This window comes from Mustela lutreola, chromosome X (genome assembly GCF_030435805.1).
Source record: "Mustela lutreola isolate mMusLut2 chromosome X, mMusLut2.pri, whole genome shotgun sequence".
Lineage (NCBI taxonomy): Eukaryota > Metazoa > Chordata > Mammalia > Carnivora > Mustelidae > Mustela > Mustela lutreola.
Genome location: NC_081308.1, coordinates 4,355,578 through 4,369,976, shown reverse-complemented (window position 1 = coordinate 4,369,976; position 14,399 = coordinate 4,355,578). Strand labels below are relative to the sequence as shown.

General features: G+C 50.6%; 1 protein-coding gene across 5 annotated transcripts in view; it reads right to left on the bottom strand.

The window, feature by feature from the left end:
* The window catches only part of STS (steroid sulfatase), a 269,624-nt gene that overhangs the window by 248,449 nt on the left and 6,776 nt on the right, over positions 1 to 14,399 (bottom strand). The window contains exon 1 of one of the 5 annotated variants that reach the window (XM_059158707.1): positions 7,066 to 7,135. The exons of the other annotated variants lie outside the window; for them this stretch is intronic. The gene's annotated coding sequence lies outside the window, so the exon portion shown is untranslated. Of the gene's footprint in view, positions 1 to 7,065; positions 7,136 to 14,399 lie in introns of those variants that run through there. 5 annotated transcript variants of the gene reach the window in all.

Genomic DNA, 14,399 nt, shown 5'->3' with positions numbered 1-14,399 from the left:
TTGAGACGTGCACAAAGGCTGAACCCCTAGTGTGAGTGCGGGTAGGGTTCTAGGGTACAACAGGTGGGGTTGGGAGACCCCCCTCCCCCCTCCCTGGGTGAGCCTATATTCCAATGAACATACAAGGCAAGGACAGATGGATGACAAGGGGTGACACCGGGGTGGGGGGTGTTCACATAAGAATTCCTAATCAGTGAGAAAGCCCGGGCCCGTGCATGGCCCCATGAGATGGTGTGTAAGCTCCCAGGCTCACCGTGCCAGATGCTGGGGGGTCCCCTGCACTAAAGGAGAGCCACGGGGAGTCCACAGACACCTCATCAAGCCTGCCCCCACAGAAGGGTGCTACCTGATCACTGCACCTTTTCAGACGGCCCAACAGCCCCCAGGCATGATCCTGAGCAGGATGGGGACAGCTCTGTGATGGGCAAGAACAGATGCCGGCATTACACCGTGAAATAGCCCACCATGCATCGGGCCCTCCATCCTCCAACAAACATATGTTCATCCTCCAATGAACATAAATGATGTTAACATGAGCTAATGGCCACCAGTACCGACAACCTTGGCACAGACGTCTCCAAATGTGTGCTGGTTAACTAGCTCATTTGGTTCCTGGAGCACGTTTTTCCTCACGCTGTTTAGGTTTCCAGCTCCACACACACCTCCCCTTCTCCGTTGAGGACAGAATTCTAAGATAGCCTCTCTGCTTTCAGCCCCGGGTACCCACACTTTTGTGAGACCTTCTCCTCTTGAGAGACCCGTGATGTCCTCCGAACCAACAGGATATGACAAAAGCAAAGCACGTTGCCTGTGTGATGGAGTTCTCTGACCGGCTGACTCTATGCTAGCCAAAAGGGACTTTATCGTGGGTGGAGCTGGCGTAATCAGACGAGTTGCTGAAAGCAGATTCCAAAATAGAGACCTTTTCCTGCAGGCCTTGATGAAACACTCATGGTGTGCAATGCCTACAGGGACCCACCGTCCCTGGGAACTAAGGGCTTCCGTCCTATAATCACAAGGAACTAGACAGGCCAACGCCCTGAGCGAGGGGCTTGGAGGAGGATCTCAAGGTCCAGCCAACACAATCCCAGGCAAAGCTTTGATGCAGCCTTGTAAGACCCTGAGCAGAGGACCCAGATAAACCGTGTCCACACACCTGACCTACAGCTGATACCGTGACACAATCAGGGAGCAGTATTGTGAGCCATGACATTTGGGAGAATTTGCTGGGCTGCCATGGAAATTAACCACGACAGCAATTTGCGTCCAAAGTATGTGCAAAATCGTGATAATACCACAGAGTTTAACCAGGATGCAACACCAGCTGTGCTCAGATCCAGTAGTCAGCCGCCATCGGCAACCAGAAAGGACAGCTACGGCTCGTGTCAATCAGCCTTACAAAAATCCAGCCCGAAATCCCGCAGCTCTTCCTCTGGTTCTGTGACCTTCCCACACACGCAACTAGAAAATCCCTGTCCATCTATAAAATAGAACAGAATTCTGCCATAAAGTGGAATGAAGTCCTGAGACCTGCTACCGTATGGATGAACCTCAAAAATGAGATGTGGCAGGGGACAAGGCACGGTGTAGGACTTTGTTTACAGGGAATGTCCTTGATGAGCAAATACACAGTCATTTGCGATTACCAAGCCCTGTGGGCAGAAGGAATGGGGGCCTGGGGAATGACTTAGCAAGGTCTAGAAGTGGAATGAACTCAATGCCTCTGAGCTACGTCTTTACAATGGTTATTTGTATGCTATGTGAATTTCACCCAATTTAAAAAAAAAAAATTAACAAGAGATACCAAAGCTGAAGCTTATGATGGGGCGGCCACATGAGTTCCTAACTTGCAACCTAAGACCTCCTGAGTCACGTACCCAACTCTAGACAGCTGCCATTATAACCTCCTTGCTGACGGCACTTGTCCCTTGGACTACTTTACAACCTGAAGGTGTCCAGCAGTCCACCGCACGGTGAGGACTGTCGTGAGTCATCCCCGTGACATGTGAATTACTTGATATGGCCCAGAATGTCCAGGAAGCAGAAGGCTTCTGACACCCCCTGGATGAGTCGTGCATGTCGCGTGTGACAATATAGTGGGGGCAGAAAGTCTCTTGACTGTGACGCATCTATAGAACATGGGGGACTCCTGGGTTCTCGGTGGGTGAAGCGTCTGCCTTCAGCTCAGGTCATGATCCCGGGGTCCAGGGATCAAGTCACACGTCGGGCTCCCTGCTCAGCAAGGAGCCTCTTCTCCTTCTCCCTTGGCCTCTCCCCGCCGCCGTCTTCTGCTCTCTCTCTCACGCTCACTCTCCTTCTCTTTCAAATAAATAAATGGGTCTGTTTTTCATACCTGTAAAAGAGGGTTCGCCAGCCAGTACATTGTCTGACATGTCGAGAGACCCCCTCGCCCAATGGACAGAGTGCCACTGGCATCTCCGAGACAGAGTCCAAGGTTGCAGCTGAACACCCTACAACGTGCAAAACCCACCCATAAGACAGAATCACCCAACCCCGCATATGGACGGTGCCCAGCCTGAGAAAGCCTGATCTAGACGTCCATGGGCTCGCCAAACAGCACCGACTTCCTCACTAACTGAAAACGGACTTGGGATTTGTGCTGAACGCAATCAAACATCTGGCCTTTCAAAAGTCAAGACCCACTGTTGAGGGAGTATGCCAGCCTTGGGATCCCAGGCAGGGCCATCGGGACCCCGCTAGGTCTTTGCTCCTAGGTATGCGGCTTAGGGAGGAGGGTCAGAAGCTGCTTCTCATTGGGCATGCCGACCAAAAGACAAGGAAGCTTGGTCCCACTTTTCCGGCCGAATATAGGTTTCTGACTACTCCCACTTTACCACAAAACCTGCAGAGTTTACAGAAAACCATGAGTTTTGAAGTAGTAGACGTCACCCCTAAAGGGATGTTCTAAATGGGGGAAAAGAAAAGAAGAAACCACCAGGTACAACCATCCTCAGACAGTTCAAAGTCAGCGCAAGCTCAAAACGAACCGTTCCCTGCTTACGACGAGAAACCCAGCTCCACCGTCTCAAAACGCAACCTTTTGGGGTCAACTGGGTTTCAGAATTCAAAAAAAAAATTTTTTTTTGGTTCTTTTAGAAGGTAATTAAAACAACTTTTTAAATCAATTTATGAAAAACATGCAGAGACTGTTGCAAAACGGAGCTGTCCCCAGGAACGGTCTTTGACCCAGCACGGCTATTTTCTATACAACTGTACTCATCCTATTATACCTCTTTAGCATTCCAAGAAACAGATATTTACGTAACTTCGTGAGGTGGTGGATGTTAAGGAAACTTCCCGTGGTGATCACTTTGCAATATGTATCAAGTCCTCATGATATGTATCAAATCAAGTGTATATATCTGTATACGTATATATGTGTACACACATATATATACACACACATATACATCTATATTAAATCATGTATATATAAATATACATACATATTTCTAAACTGATGAGACATACATATATACAGATATACATATATTTTCTAAACCGACGAGACACTGGAGGTCAATTATAAGTCAGTAAAACTGACACATCTGTACAAGTCTATTCCAGGTTTATTGACCGTCAGGTATCTATGCCGGCTTTGCTGACCTATAATTGATGAAATGACACGTTAAGTTTGAGGCACACAGCGTAATGAGCGACTGTTTGCATTCCGAGGGATGAATAAACAGTGCTCAGCTTCATGGCTTTATATACCGCTGAGGCGGAACTGCCCAAAATAAGCCACCCCAAAAATCATGTTGTCCAATCCTTTTCTTTCCTTTGTTCCTCTTGGTTATGCACAAAGAGCTGCGGATCTCTAATGCAGAAGGGAGCACTTGGAGAGGAGTCTTGGGGCACCTGGGGGCCTCAGTGGGTTACACGTAAGACTTCAGCTCAGGTCATGATCCCGGGGTCCTGGGATCCAGCCCCGCATCGGGCTCCCTGCTCAGCGTGGAGTCTCCTCCGCCCTCGGCCCCTCCCCCCAACTCATGCTGTGTCTCTCGCAAATAAACAAATAAATAAAGACTTTAAAAAAAAAAGAATTTTAAAAAAGGAAGAGTCAAGTCAAGACGCCAGACAGCGGGGAAGGCTGTCCATGATGAAAGGGATGTGGGCTCAGCCCCCTGACCTTGTGGAACCTTGTACTTCCCTTGCCACACAGGGGGCAACTGGGGACACAGGAAACCCGTGCCCAAGAGTGACCCAGGTCAGACCAGCTGGGACGACCTCCAGCACCACCAGCGCGCTTTCTGGAAGCCCGGCAAACAGCTGAGAAGAGGTGACAAGGCTGAACTCCACGCCCCCAACTCCGCGGCCCTACACGGGGTGTGTGTGTGTGGTGGGGGGGGGGGTGGCTTCTTCTCTCCGGGCAACCCTTGGAATGTCTGCAGACCGTTTCGCAGGTGGCTGCGTGCTGGGACATCTACTGAGTAGTGTCCACATCCTACAAACCCATCTCAAGTCCCTACAGCAACAAAGCTTCCAGGGCTGGGGCAAATGAATCACTTGTCACCGAGGACATCCCAGTCCTGCGTCCATCTCCGGGCGAGGCCTCCCCCCGTCCCGAAACCGCTCCGAGGAACCCCCGACCCTGTCCGTCTCACCTCCGTGCTTCCCAAGTGGAAAGTCAAAGGTGCTACAGTGAATGTGCCCAGTGTGAGTCTCTGCCCTGAACCTCCTCCTCCTCGTCATCCTAAACACTTAATTATTATTGACATTGGCACCCGCACTATTTTCACGGAGTGTCTGCCTGGAGGGAAGACGGCTCTTGGGTTTCGTCACCGCAGAATCGTTCATTACCTGACTCCCAAGGGTGCCAGGTAAGGGCTTGTTGAGTCAGCGACCGAGTTTTACAGGGTTAATTTCCAAACAAGGCAGGAATTGTAATGAGAGGACAAGATACAAACAAAACAGTCGACCTGGAGAGTGGTCTGGAGAACACAGTCTTTGCATGTGCACCTGCAAACTTTGAATGTTTCCTTGAATCATTCTCTTTAAGGAACGCCTGACATTCACTGCTCGGTTTTAAGGGCAAGTGGAAGGAGCCCTTGTATCTTCGTTTTGTTTTGTTTCCTGCATGCACGGAAAGCCCTTACATTTCTGGATGGCGACATCATCCGCTGTTAGGTTATAATCTTGTTATAAACGAAAACGGGGCAGTTTCGCAGTTGGCCAGTATTAATGTCACGGCAGACACCAGTTCCTGGAGATGACCTGTCAGGTACTGTCTCATGTTGGCTGAGATGCAGGGCGCCTATCGTAAATGACCATAAAACAGAATCATGGCTCCACTGCAGTTTCACCAATTTTTAGGGACACCATCCCCAAAGACAATTTCTTTTTCTCATCCCCTCCAACTTGGTCCTCAAGGGTCAGCTCAGAGGAGGGAATCCATGAACACGTGAAAGACATCCCGGGCACAGTCAGCTGAACGTCTCACTCTTGATTTCGGCTCAGGTCATGGGATGGAGTCCGGGGTCGGGCTCCGGGCTCACCGGGGAGCCGGCCGGAAACTCTTCCCTTCTGTTCCTCCCCACCATCTCCCTCTCTCCTTCTCTCCCTCTCAAATAAATAAATCTTAAAAGAAAAAATGTGGGTACCCAGATAAGAAGCAAGCACGCACTTGACATCTTAATTAACTAGGATCGTTCACTTGAAGGATAGGGAGATAGCACGATAGATAGCACAGAGGGTTCATCCGGGAGGGATTATTCACGTGCCTTGGCATCTCTCTTTGCTAAACCAACCAACCTCCCACCCGTTTGGCAGGCTCGGGATTGCTACATTATGTATGCCGTGCATGACAAAGGTCACAGTCTCCCGGATGCTTCTCTCCTGGAAGCGATACACATCTTCAGAACAAAGAGTGGTCCATTTCTGAGTCACGGAACAGTCCTTGCTGAACCCTGCCCCTTTGTGAAGACAGCTTCCACGGCCCAACCCTGTGTCCAACACTGCAGGGAGAAACCCCAGCGTGCTCTGCTGAGCCACAAATCTGCCAACTGAGATCACTCGAGTTCTGCATCAAGGGTTCCTGACAGATCTCGGACCTGTACACTTAAAGTGAAAAATACATATTTCCAAAAAATTTATTTTTTTCAAGATTTTATTTATTCATTTGATGGAGACAGAGCGAGCGAGTCCAGCAGAGGGAGAGCGAGAAGCAGACCCCCACACCCCCAACAGCAGCAGGGAGCTCGAGGAGAGACTCGATCCCAGGACCCTGGGATCAGGACCTGAGCCGAAGACAGACGCTTAACCAACCGAGTCACCCAGGCATCCCCAGATAGTCCAAAAAAACTCAAAAAGTTAAGAAAAGAGAACTGCCATGAATTCTGTCTCGAATTTACACCTTAGGAAAAGCATGAGCCGGAAGCTTAGGATAATAGCAACATTTCCTGGCGGACGCTTGACGCAGAAACGTGTGTTCATTCTGTCTAACTGGGAAGCACTGCTCCTAATATTTCGATACATAAAGTTAATTCAATTTCCCTTCTAAGTAAACTATAGCACAAAACGCATCTCTGTATTTGCTCATTTCCTCTTGGGTTTCTTGCCTCTGGGCTCTCTCTTGTTCTCTGTATGCAGTGTGTGTTTTCCCACTACCACGTTAATCCAGAACACAAGAAAGACTGGCAATCGCTTTCTTCCCCCGAAAAAGACCTCGCTATTTCAGGGCAAAGGAACCGATGAAAACAGATGAATTTCTTGTAGGTGGTTCTACTATTTTTTTTTGTTTGTTTGTTTTTATGTTTTTTGTTTTTTAAATGTCACGCAACAGGTAGCAAGGTACACACTTTCATTCTTCCCCCAGAAGATCCCTGAACACACAATCTCCCGCAGCTAAGACACTCGATAAAACTTCTTGAATTAACTCTCTCCCTGCAAGCTGTTCCACTGTTGCAGAACGAGGCAGCAAAAGAAACTCGGATTTCATCTGAACCAGGAACACCAGTCTGAGTATACCCCGGTCGCCGTTGGCAGAACACTTATCTCAACATCTCAGCGGCAGAGAAGCAACGACAAAAAGTTAACCCAACTCACCAGCTCCTACGGGGCTTTCCGCCAGGGTGTTCGCCAGGAGAGTCAGACAGGATACCCTCCCTCCAAAGATCTCACACAGCTTTTCAAGGAGGCGTGCTGGACAGCACCCAGCCCAAAGCTCCCGGGGCGTGAATAATAATGATGAGATAGCCCGGCCAGCTCCCACGGAGCTCACCTCCTCGGCCACGGAGTCATCACGGGCTGATTGGCGAATCCATCATAAAAAAGTTATTTAAGTGATTGGATGCGTCCACTTGGTCTTTCCTCACGCCTTGCATGGTTAACTTCTACATCAGAGGGAACGTGTGCTTCCTGAACCGAGCATGGTGATCACAAGGTCGCGATCCGTCCACACAAGACGGGTGTCAGCTTCCAGTGCTCCACTGCAACCTTTGCTCACCTGTCAGCTTGCTCAGTTGGTGTGGGGGGGGGGGCGGGGGAACAACACAAAAAAAACAACAAACACGGGACATGCAATGAGCATTGGCTGTGCACGCCAAAATGTCCACATCAGTGTGTACAGAGAACAGAGCAGGTGTTGGTGCAGAACGGGGGCAGGACTCTCCGAGCCTGGCAGGGAGAGAGGGGCGACAGGTGCTGACGTGCTGTATTCTAGCACTGAGGCCTGGGGACGCGGCTGACTGACGGAGGTGGGGGGGGGGTGCGTTTTGAATGCCCTGCGGCTAGCCTGCGGCCCAGGAGCCCTCCTAGCCTGTCTGTTAGGTGACTTACGCCTACCTACCCAGCACCCAGGGCCCTGAGGAATTCCTTCTTGTCAACACCGAGGCTTAGGCGGTGAGCAAGGACACCGTGCAGCTCCGTGGGCGGCAAGCGAGCAGGCACGCCCTCCATCCACCCGGAGGACATGCACAGGGAGTCTCTGCTCCCAGGGGCAGGGCCAGGAATCACCCCCCTGGGGGGAAAACCACAAACTTCCTGGGTTTTTCTCTTTTCATATTTCCCCTCATGTCCCCCCCGTCGTGTTTCATTGAGAAAAAAAGAAACAAAGGTAAAACCACACTGCGTCTCCCTTTTCTTTAGTCCACATCTATAAATAAAACAGTGCTCATTTTTAATGATTTTGTGTGCCTCCGGCGGCTGGTAAGCATCCAAATAATTAATATGTAACATACTGGTGCCAACGTATTTCATATTTGTAACAGTAACCTCAGATGCTGGGGCATCAAAACCTAAAGAAATATTTTATCCTCAACGAGGAGGACCGAGGCGTCATCACAAGGGGATCTTCTGGGATCGCTATAAAACCTACCTCTTGAAGAGATGTTTTATAAGTTCGTGGGCCAGATTCTAGCATGCCCCAGGATGCCTCCAGCCTCTGACCGCCATTACGCTCGGAATGCAACATCTAGGGCTATTCTGAAACAGCTGGAATTCCTGGGTATATCCCCCCCACCAGCAACAGCGTCGTTTTGGTAGTCTCGGGAGGGTTGCATTGGGGAGAGGAGCTTCTAGCTTTCTCCTTCATGGCCCAGCCCAGTCTTATCAGGCGCCCGCCCCTGGTGCCCAGAGATGCACAATCAGATCTTTATAAAGAGTCTCACCGCACCCTCCTCTCCGGGCTAAGGAACAGCCAGGAGCTCAGCATCCTTGAGGTGTGGGCAGGACGCAGGGCAAAGAAACCCTTCACAACCCCTCCCGTCTCCTTCCGCACCCCTGCTATAGGGCCGCCGAACCCACAGGGATCCAGGCTACCTACATCAAAGATTCCCCCCGGCTTTATTTCTTTGCCCCTCTCCCAATGCTTTCAACCTAGCATCTTAGTATGATAAATATCCCCCCAAAATGATTAATCTTAGAAAGAGCAAGGAGGACTTGGAGGCAGACGGATAGGAATTCAGCTCTGAGTCTCGTACTGGCTCGCTGTGGGGCCTCAGAAAAGCACTTACGCTCCGCGAGCACCAGCCCGCTCTTTTGCGGGGAAGGCAGAACGCTGTGTTCCAGGGAAGCATACGGATTAGGGACCACAGGCCAGGACATGATGCCTTGCTGTTCAGCAGGCCCTCACTGTTGGAAAATTTTAGTGTATGGAAGCGAAAATATTTCACTCAATGGAACCACGTAAACCCCTCTCCTTTGGGGTCATGAAAAGAAGAGGGTTTGTTTTATGAATTCCTGTGGGTACTTAAGAAAGTTGTTCAGTGTTGAACATAGCTGGTGTCTGACAGCCCTCGAAGGGGACTGACCATCAGCGGCATCACACAGGAACCCTCAAGCCAAAACCGGGTACGCCTTCTCACCCCGGACTCTACAGAGAAAGAGCCCTCCGGCGAGAATGCTGCCGGAAAATCCTCGACTCCCACAGAACTAGGCTGCGAGGCAGTCATTCAGGGATCAGCAAGCAAAGACTCAAGACTCATGGTCATGAGGGCCTTGAATCAAGGAAGAAACATCTCAATGCAAATCAGGCAACTGGACCAGCCACATGGCGCTCACAGAAGGGTTCTAGCCTTAGCCGTGTGGAGAGGAGAGGGCGTGGGGCCGGACTCCATGATCTACAGCGACCCAGCACTCTAGCTGCCGTGTACCTCTCTGTACATCCAGGAGGAGCCTGGCTCTTCTCTAGCAAACCACCCACCCCGCTCAGAAACCCTAGAAATGCTTAACCATCTCTCGTCTCGAGACCTTCCCTGGCGATCACAGTGAATCTTCTTGGGCAGCCAAGAAACCCACATGGGGAAAGCCCCCCCACCACCATGCAGTTGGTACGTTAACACGGACGGGCACCGAACAAAGACGGCAGATGGAAATTTCCGAGCGGTTTTGGGGTAGGGGCTTTCGGTCAGGTATGGTTTTCGATCACCATGCACTTCTCACCGCTCACAAGCACTGTGTGCAAACGACACCCCGCTTTTTGATATAATGCATTCTGGGGTGTGAAGCTGCATCACTAAACCCATAACGAACTCAGGGTGTATCACCTTCCCCTAAATGGCCCTGTGGTCCACCCCGGGAGGAAGGTCTCACAGGAACTGACTGCATCTCAGACTCCTGGCCAGTAGTTGAAAGGGCACCGGAAAACGGACCGGCAATACACGCTTCTCAGATGTTACCCCTTGTGCGTTAAATATAGTGGCCGCTGACGGACATATCCCATGGACGTCTGTCCACAGAAGAACCAGACACATTTATGATACATCTTTGACCCACCCATTCGCGTAAACTATTACACAATTCTCGGATCTGTATAATTACACATATACACACCCACACACAATATATGGAGAAAACTTCCCTCTGAGGGTTCTTAAGGCCACCAACTCATCTATTTACACACATGATGCACGTGTGTACACGGAAATCACTGCTGAAATGAGTAGTGACACCTGCTCACGGGTTTTTGAAAACCACAGATGCACATATCATTTACACAGAAGATATGACCCAAGTGTGTGTTTATGGAAGATAGATTTTATATATATGTTCTCAAGTTTCTTTTGTGAAAATTTTTAAAAATACGTTATTTATTTATTTGACAGAGAGAGATCACAAGTAGGCAGAGAGGCAGGCAGAGAGAGAGGAAGGGAAGCAGATTCGCTGCTGAGCAGAGAGCCTGATGTGGGGCTCAATCCTAGGACCCTGGGACCATGACCTGAACTGAAGGCAGAGGCTTTAACCCACTAAGCCACCCAGGCACCCCATTCTTGTTTATTTTTTTGCTGGTGGTCTCCACATTATTTTTTTCTCTATTTTTTTTTTTTTTTTGTACAAATGAATGTATCTGATCTAACTAGTGATCTAACACTAGTTATATATTAGGCTTCTGGTTTCGACTGCTCAGCAGGGATCCTGCTTCTCCCTCTCTCAGTCGCCCTGCTCGTGCTTTCCCTCTCTTTAATAAATAAATAAAATCGTTGAAAAAAATTACAAAGTATATAGAAAAATATAAAAACAGACAGTGCTGCTTGTCGGTTCCTTTCGAGGAATCAAGACCAAATTGAGCTTCACTCCGCCTTGCTCCTTGTGAGGTGTGTGGCCCGAGGCGAAGCAGTTAACCTCTCTCAAGCTCCATTAGCTCATTTATACATAAGAATAATTACACAGCCTCCCCAGCGAGGTTGTTGACCCGGTTGATAAATCCCCAGCGAGGTTGTTGACACGGTTGATAAAGCAGGGGGCGTGTCCTACTCATTGGAGCGCTGGCGGCTTTTACTGGAGTCCTGACGCAAGGGAAAGCCAACTTTAACCACAAACACCAAATCACTCTTTCCTGCGGACGCCCGACACGGGTCCTGCATCCACAGTTCCAAGAACTGAGCGGGGCTCCCTGCGTCGTGCCTAAATGGCCATGTGGCATCGAAGGCTTTCCGACAAACCCGCGGTTTCATCAGAGCAGCGCTGGGCAAGGTGTGTGCTCTGTGGGCTGAGGCTGGGCTCCGACTGTGCCCACGGGGAGGAGATTCAGGACATGGGGCCCTGGGTGCCACCACTCCTGTGAACGGGGGACGAGCTGGAAAAAAGCAAGCCGCCGACACCCCCGGGCATGTCTGCCACAGACACAGCGACACCCAACAGGTCCCAGAAGGAGGGCCCTCTGCCAGGGGGTTTAGCCAGACCTCAAAAATCAAGAGGGAAAGAATGAAAATGAGAGGGAGCCTGGGACGGAGACACGGAGGACAGGAGACCTCGCTGGGGGCCACGTATCCCGGTGACAAACAGGGCTCCTACCAGTGGGGGCACCACGAACCTCAGGGACCTCCATCAGGCGTCCGTGGTCACGTCCAGTCACCAAAGGATCCGAAGGGGAGACAGACAACTCTAGACGTCGCACCTCAATGCCCCCAGTTTTCGAGCGTTTCTCCTCCAGACACGGAATCACAGATGGCCGCGACCTACTCAGCTGCCAACACTACATGCGTTCTTCCTCACCGGGGAATGCTATAAAGCTCAAGCCAGAAGTAACCATTCTGTGTCGTTCACTTGAATCTCGATCGCGCTTTTATCATGGACGTTTCTTTCAGCTCTTTATGCATCTTGTGAGGGTTGGTTTAAAATTAAAACAACTTGTGAATACACTTAACCCTAAAACGTACGTTTGCGTTAACCTGAAATCAAAGGAAACAGTCGAGGGCACGGACGCCATCCCCACCCCCGTGTATCTCCCCCAAGTTATGGGGAAAGCAGGTCAGGACGCATGACCACGCCCCGTGGAGATCACCCACCAGTGTCCATGCACATAATATATACGGGTAAGGCCAAACTTGTTTCCCACCCTTTTACGTAACAAGAATCACCAGCAGAGGTTTTCATATGCCCCCATATCCCAACGGAATGAGTACCCAGCACAGCCCAGGCAGGGAACATAGGCCCAGGCCACCTGGGCACCTGGGTGCTTCGGTGGGTCCGCATGGGGTCTGATGTTCTGTGCGTCTGGCAAGAGCTCCCATGATGCTGCCCCGTGGACTTGTGCTGTCTCTCACGGTCCTCAAGATTGTACTCTGATAGGAAAGATCAAAAATAATGACCCTCTCCGCAAAACATCTACCAGTCCTAGAGGGAAAACGCGGTGAGCAGCAAGTTCGGCTGTTTGTGTACATCCGGCTTCCTTTCCGGGTTGTCTGACCTTGCGGGGAAATGAGGGGAGAGTGGTGAATACTTCCAAGGTCTCCCAAGCAAAGAGCTACTAAGCTCCTTCCAGACCAGTGACAGGTGGGAAGAAACAGAAGCAACATGAATCGCAGTTAGTGATAACTTCAGGGTCCGATCAGATGCCCCTTCCCCGTGTCCTCAGGGGAAGTCCCACTTGCAGACCCACCATGAGCCTGAACACAGTGCAGACACCATCTCCTTAGCGTGGAGGGCGGGGTCAAGGCCTCAAAAGCACCCATGGCTGGAGCAGACCCAGTCCACCTGTACCCAGTCACAGAGAGCGTAGGTCCCTACCGCCCTTTCAGCACGCATGCACGCCACATGGGACCCGTAGGACCAGACGTGAAGGCAAAGACGGGGAAAGGCAGGTCCTGCAATGTGAGCACAGCACACCTGCAACTAGAGAAACAGACTCCAGTTCTCCGTGGAGCTGCATGGCCTCAGCAAGTTACAGTGGTCTCGCTCACCTGGGGTCTCTCAGGAGAATATTCGGGGGAAGGACACTGTTCTACAAGCATGGAAGGCCACACTGTCCCGAGCAGTGGTGGACGTACGGGTGCATGCGTGCATGGGTGGGTGGGTGGGTAGGTGGATGGATGGTTGGATGTGTGTATGGACAGGTGTATGTATGTATGGATGGATGGATGGACGGACGGATGTATGGATGGATGGACGGATGGATGGATGGGTAGACGGATGGATGGGTGGATGGATGGATGGTTGGATGGATAGATGGATGGATGGATGTGTGGATGGATGGATGGACGGACGGACGGATGGATGGACAGATGGATGGATGGTTGGATGGATGGATGGATGGATGGGTGGACGGATAGATGGATGGATGGATGGACGGATGGGCAGGTACACTGATGGACGGATGGATGTTTGGATAGATGGTTGGACGGGTGGATGTATGTATGGATATGTGGATGGATGGATGGATGGATGGACGGGTGGGTAGGTGGATGGCGAGGTAGACACATATATACATATTCCCATCATAGAAGGTGCTACTGGCCTCTACCAGGTAGAGACTAGGGATACTGTTCAACATCCCACATTGCCCCGGATGGCCCCCACCACACAGCATTATTGTGTTAGTCTGCTATGGCCACCAAAACAAATTACCACAGGCCAGAAGTTCAAGATCCAGGCGTGGGCAGAAATGGTTTCTCCTAAGGCCTCCTCTGTCTTGAGCATACAGAGACCATCTCTTCCCTGTGTCGTCACGTGATTGTCCCCCGTGTGAGTCTGTGTCCTAATCTCTTTTTACAAAGACACCCATTGCATTGGGTCAGGGCCCATTCCTCATTATTCATTTTATTACCTCTTTAAAGACCCCATTTCCAAATGCAGCCACGTTCTCAGGTTCTGGGGGTTGGGGCTTCCAATACATGAATTTCGGGAAACAAATTCAGTCCATGTCCGTGTTCTTGCCCAAATGCTGAACAGTGTGGAGGGAAGAGCCTGGACTAGAGGTGTGCAGGTGGGTAATTTCTGCACCTACTTTTTCTTTCTCGACCCACATGCCGAGGTCCATGGCGTCATCTGCAGTCTCTGTGAACGGTATGCTGTTCCGCTGTGAGGCATCATGCGTATGCCCACGTTGGAGGCAAGGCCGACCCACGTGGACACTGAGGTATGGAGGTCTGTAGCATAACCTGCCCGTCCCGTCCACAGAGGAATGTCTGCATGATCACTGACAGTGACATGTATGTCACTCA